Below are 6,817 nucleotides of genomic sequence, written 5' to 3' on the forward strand. Positions count from 1 at the left end.
CTCTCTCTCTCTCTCTCTCTCTCTCTCTCTCTCTCTCTCTCTCTCTCTCATGAAGAGATGTGTGCTCCCCAAGTGCAACATGGGTACGACATATCTGCGGGAAAATTCTCAAAGACACTTGTCAACTAAGGGTTGACACCTTCAAGGTCAAACTTCTACCCAAACATGACATTCGCTGTGGCCACATCAAGCTCCCCGAAAAGGGTTAGATGCAATAACTGCCCGTCAATGGAGGATCACAAGACGAACACAGCCTTTTTGAGGTGTTGCAACCCTGTGTGTGCAGCACCAAACTGTGTTGGTTCCACAATGTGTTTGATGGTTGTTCTAGGTAAGAAACTAAAATAAATATTCATATTTTTTACCATTCAATAATTCATGAAATTGCATATTATCCATTGTTTTTACAAATTAGTTTATAATTTTCCCATTTGTGTAAGTTTGTACCTTTATGAGAACTTAATTATGATTATTATTTAATTTTTTTTCAATTGCAAAATAATCTATGAACGTTTTTCTAGCACCAATAAAATTTTTATGCAAATCCTGGAACATTTACATAAGTAAATAACTCGCTAATATTGACATATCCTTTTCCATTTCAGGTAATAGATTTAGCCTTACGAGGTGGTGTGGTTGGCGGCCTTTTTGTGAGCATATCCGACAGGTAAACTGGCATAGCTCTATGTATTCCTCTTTTGTATAAAATTTCTGATATTTTCATGCATATAAACCATGCTCAGCAAGGGATATAAGGATTTTTCTTTAGATAAAAAGTAAACATAGAAATCCAAAATAAAATCTAATTTTTGAAACACCAAATAATATCCAAGTGCAGATTCTTTTACACATTTTTGTTGTACGATAATAATACAATATCCTGTAAAAATTTCAGTCACTAACTATGTCATTTACCTACCCCCAAAAACATGTTGAAAAGAGGATAGATTTTTTTAGCCAAAAAACCATACACTTTTTTTCTCATTTCAGGAAACGTTCCCTAGTGGTTCCTCCCCTCCCCCCGTTTCTTAGCAAATTGTGCTCAACTATCATAGAATTAGTGCTTAGAATAGTTTTATTTTATTTTCATATTTAGATTTTAGGTGAATTTTTTTGTATACTTATTTTTTTAATTTGTAATAAATGTTTATTTTGGACTTAGCTTTCATTTACTTTTTTTTGAACAATAGAATATTCTTTGAAGTTTTTTAATAGTAAAAGGTTCTTAATTGCTTTGTAAATTGATTTTTTTTTTTATTTTTTTCCCATCAATACCTAATTAAGGTGGTCAAATAACGATACCTATCCAGGGTTATAAAAACTTGCCCATCAACCCTATTCCCCTTGAAGTCCTATTCCAAACAAAGTGAGGTAAATCACCGGTGTGTGAGTGGAAGCTGTAGCAAGCTACTCCCCTACCCTCTTAACTACCAGTATGGGTAGTTAACCCTCGCTAAATTTTAATTGCTCGTCATTTCAGCTTTGCAGAAAGTAATACCCCTAAATAAATAGGTAAGGTTTGTATCGTTAGAAAAATTACAAATTATCTACGAATTTGTCATTTTTGCATAGCGATAGAAGATATTGGGTGGAATTACCATTCAAGCATAATAATCCTTTCCTCCCAACTAATTATAATGTAGCATTAGTTTAAATGTAAAAGGAAGTGAAAAAGTTTCAACATCTACCAGAGCTTTTGAATGTTATGATAGCATAATAAAGGAGCAATTAAAGTTAGATTTTATTGAAGAGGCTGGAAATCCAGTAATAAGTCCTAACACTCACTCATCTTCCACCTCATGTGGTCAGAAAGAACTCATCCACTACACCTCTTAGAATGGTGTATAATTGTAGTGCAAAGACAAGTCAGTCCTCAGCATCATTGAATGTCTCATGACCAGTTCCTCATTACGGGGCCGGTCGGCTAATGCGGTTTTTTAAATATAAAACTTAGCCGCTGGTTATATAAGAATGGTTAACGTCCCTGACGCATCGGTAGGAAATTCAAAATCTCGCACGGCTATTGCAGATATGCCAGGTATACACTAGTGCCATCACGGTACAACAGTTAGAACTATACCCAACCTCTTCAGATTTTCCTTGCCGCTATGGCGGTCGGTTCTATTGGATATTCTCTCTCGCTTTTTACTCTGTTTGGACGTTATTTGGTGATGTATTAACGTTTTTGAGTATAGGCTTTCGCTTTTTTGTTTTATTTGAACTGTGATCACGTATTTATAACTTGAAAGGTAAGATTAAAAGGTTTTTTCGACCTATTTTAAACCTCACGAAAGTATATGACGAAAGGTAAACATCTCGTCCATTAATGACGTCACAGCCTTATGTCGTAGGCTATAAGTCCGACTTGCTTTTACAAAGAATTGTAAGTGAATACTTTCTTTTGAAATATTAAGTTATAAATTTTAATTAAACAATTATTAATCTAAGGAACTTTTATCCTTTTAATAGTTTTCTTGAGGTAATCTTCAATCTGTTTGCAAAGATTAACTGGCGTTCAGTTGTTACGCAGTTATCAGTATTGTTACAATAGTACAATATTTCGAAGAGATTTTTATGAATAGTACATTCTTCTTACTTCTCAAGTTTTTTAGTTGTACTATATAAAAGGAACATTTTATTTTTAAATTAATTGATGCTGTCAGTATTTTTCCTTAGTCAGAGATTAAAGAAAGTTAAATTTCACTTAATGTTAATACGAATTGATGTAGAGCATGATTTTATGTATCGTTGTTTCCTTAGTGGAATACTAAGTTTGTTCGTATATCAAGTGTAAATGCTCCAATAAATCGAGTAATGATTCATCTCTTATTGGAATTCCTTAATTTAAGGGTTTATTTGATTTTATAAATATACCTATTAAGGTAATATTTAATGTTTAATATTTAATTTTTCGCTGCATTTATATGGGATTCAGTGACTTTTCATTCCCATTCGAACCATTGGGAGAATTGTAAGTCTCAATTTAAGAGTTCTTTTCGTTTGAGAGAACGTATACTTTAGTTTTCAAATGATTGTGAAACTTTCTTTTTAACAAAGAATAGAATGAAAAGTTTATTGTTAAATTATGCAGTAAATTTTATTCAGTAGAGAGTGCGTCTGTTCGGACCTGTTGTTATCTTAGTCTTAGACCTCTGTCAAACTCCCGGGAGGGGAGAAGTGGAGTCGAACGATGAAAGGAATCGAGAGGGTAGCCAAGCGCTAGTCTTTTAAGACCCGAACAGAAGTCCTCGAGCGCAGAATGCTCACCCTCGTTATATATAGAGCGAGGTATTAATGTTGTCAAATATTATATGCGCTTTTCAGGCGCTAAGCTGAAAACAAAATCAGATTCATTCTGCTTATTTACGTCTTATCGACCGGCTGTTGACGGTGAGCCTGGGCGTTAGTCTTCGGTGGTAGACCCATTGTCACACAGGCGGCCTGTTGTCTGTGGGACTGACGTGATATCGCACAGGCGGTGTCCCAGTTTCACTGTTCAGCGGCATGTCGATGTAGATTTGTCTTGGCAGAGCTCTGTGTCACAGCAACTATTAAAAGAAGCAGACAGCCGATTGTCAGTTTAAGCTTGATGATGTTCGCCAAATGGCAGGCGTGAGGAGCAAGCGGAGCCTGAGCGGAAGCGTGACGAGGCTCAGAAGTTGATTAATGAAGGCGCTGAGTGTCGGCGGGAGCGCCAGGCATCAGCGTGGCGACCCACGCCAATCGAGTCACAAGTGGGCAGAGCGCCAGTGTGAGCAGCGGCGGTAGCACGAATATCACGTGAGCGCAGCGCGCCAGGACGAGGCTGAGCGCCAGCGCCAGCTAGATTTATTCTATTATAAAATCAATTGTGACAGCAAACCAAGGCTAGTGGCTGTCAATTGGATGTGGATATGGAACAACGCAAGCGCGCCCATGTTACCACTGATGCGCCTGCATAGCTCCAATCTCTTGATTTGTTAGAAGTAGACCCGGATGAGGTTCTCTCTTACGAGGATCAATTGGAGAATATCACGGAGAGAAAGGAAGAGAAACCAACCACCTCAACATTCAAAAAAAAAAAAAAAAAAAATGCTAGTCTTCTCGGAATTTTTTCCAGACTATTTTACACCAGTTAATCTGCGATCTCCCCCTTATGAGTTTACCTTAGGCAAGACAGTGGAGACTTCCTTCTATACAAAATGGTGCTTTCTCACTCTTATAAGAGAGTATTGAAATTAATGAGAGCATGGGTAGGTTTAAGAAAATCTCTGGGCAGGACATGCTTCGCTTTTCCACCAGCCGAGTTCGCTTCTAAGTCGAACATTTGGTATGAGACGGGGGAAGTCTTGGGTTTGGGAGTTCCGGCGTCTGCGCAGGGAGACTTCGCAGACCTGGTAGATTATTCCCGTCTCTTGGCCATGAGAAGGAATAGACTGTAGTGGTCAATGTCGGAGTTTGACCAACTCTTGAAAGGATAGTTCAGAGAGTTGAGGTATTTGATTTACTTGACTGGTCACTGGGAGTCTTAAGCAGAAGAGTAACCGAGATGAAGCACATGGACACAAGTAGTCTTATCCAACTTATGTCTTGTATGGACAGGGCAGTCAGGGATGGTTTTAACGAGCTGGCTGCTTTACTTACTGCAGGAGTTATAAAGAAAAGAGCTACTTTGTGTTCCTTTCTTTCTGCGGGCGTCACTCCATGTTAGAGATCGGAGTTGTTTTTGCGCCCATATCTTTGGGTCTTTTTCCGCAGGATTTAGTTAAGGAAGTGCCTGTAAATTGGGCTCAGAAGGCTACTCAAACTTTGGTTACTAAAAGTCAGTAAGGTTTTACCTATGCCCTTCTCTTCTCGTAGAACTAAGGAGAGGACGTCATATTCTCATTTTGCCCAGCCTTTTTGAGGTAAACCTATAGGGAGAGGTACTTTCAAACCAGAGGCAGGAAGCAAAGGAAAAGAGGGGTCAAGCCCAGTCGAGGCAGGGTCTGACTGCTCTCCCCTTCAAGCAGCAGTGGGAGCCGGGCTAAACAGCTTCTGGCAGCCCTGGGAAAAGAAGGTAACGGACCCTTGGTTCGTACGTCGTCTATTTAATCAGAGCACAGCTTCAATCGGATGACGTTCGACATTCTTCCTGTCTTCTAGACTAGGAAGTTAATCGTCATGTAGGCACATGAACAGAACTTGCTTTCACAGCAGGTGTGTTGCGATTCTTAAATGAGAAGCAATCGAGTGTGTTTTTTCTTCCACGAGAGGAGCGGAAGTTAGAAGAATCATAGATAATTCTGGCTCTTCCTCTGGAATCTGAAGCACAGTCAGGGAAGACAGAGTTTGTCCTCTTAGAAGGTCTCAAACCTAGACTTGGTCATCAACAATCAATACGTCCGAGACTTTTCATGAGTCGTATGTTTTCTAGTAACTTATCCCTCAGTTACTAATGTTTGCCAGAAGTTTTTCTGTTGAAAAAAGGCGACGTGTCAGCGCCAAAAGCGCGCAAGACACAATTCTTCGAGAGAAGAGGTGCTCAGTTTGCTTCTGTTTACACTTCCTCTCTGCCCCCAGTTTGAGGAATTGTTTAGTACTTTCTTCTGGGGTCGAGCGACTACTGTTAACGATATCTCATAGCATGGGATACGTTCAGGTCATGCACAAGGCGCGCTGGGAATGTCACAGGGACTCTCCCAGGTTGCTCACGGGGCTGCGGTTGTTGATCTCTTCTAGCCTTCGCTCACGCTTGAGGTGGCGCACAAGCTGCTCCCGCGAGTGTAGAGTTGGTCCGAGCTAAAGGAGGTCAATTTCATCTCTTTTTAGCGTTTACGATTCTTGGGGGGAAAAAATTTTTTCTCCTAAAAGAGTAAGGACTACCATAGATCAAAGGGATGGTTTTCCTTTAGTATCATACAGCATAGTTCTCCGATGCTCAGCAACGTCTCCTCGCAAAGATAGGCTCTTGTTGCGGGAGGCGGTAGAGCATACGGTTGTAGCGGCACAGACGTGCACACGGTCATAGACGCTGACAGTCAAAGTTGATCCTTTCAAGTAGTTGTCCCATCCTTGCGATCTGCGGTATACGCGTCTCCACTCATGCGGACGCATGCTACACGCGAGCATCTCTCGACAAACATGTCAACCTGAAATCCTAAGAAACCTAGACGCATGTGCCAGATTGGACTTATACTGGATAAGGTCAGTCAGGTTTTTCCGCATCATGATAGACTAACAGTTGCTCCTTTGTGCCACTGACTGGTTACGATACTGTTGCTTACGGGCAGCACGCTGTAGATTTACAGCAGGCGAGACGTACACAGAGCGCTGTATCCACTCGACAAGATGAACGCATACAGCATGCTAGCACCTTACGGGGATGCAACCACATGCGACATTAGTCGCATCTTAGACGTATAGTCTAGTCTTTGGCTCACTGCAGTATGGACAGACTGTTGTTTTTTCTTCGTGTCGCTCTCGCCTCACAGCTAACGCTTTCTCGCGTCAAACTTTGACTTTAAGTGTGTTGAACATTTGTTGGTGCACACGATCAGGTCTTAACTTCACAGCATGAGGTTCATGTTTTTTATGCTTCTTTTCAGCAGGCCTAGCTTCGATATCGGTTTTTTGCGACTAATATGGATGCGTGTTGGGGGGAGGTCTAGATCTTGTCTCTCTCTCTCACGACTTAATGAGCATATACAGCAGGCTGGAACCATACTGGTCACATGCTGGGTGTTTGCTGGAAGCATGTCATCAGTCCGTTTTTCCCTGTGTCAGGATCACAAACACTTTATTTTTAAACCATCAAGCTTTAGGTCTAGCTGCCTCCAGTATTTTGGAAAACCCCTAT

Source organism: Palaemon carinicauda, chromosome 1 (assembly GCF_036898095.1).
Source record: "Palaemon carinicauda isolate YSFRI2023 chromosome 1, ASM3689809v2, whole genome shotgun sequence".
NCBI lineage: Eukaryota > Metazoa > Arthropoda > Malacostraca > Decapoda > Palaemonidae > Palaemon > Palaemon carinicauda.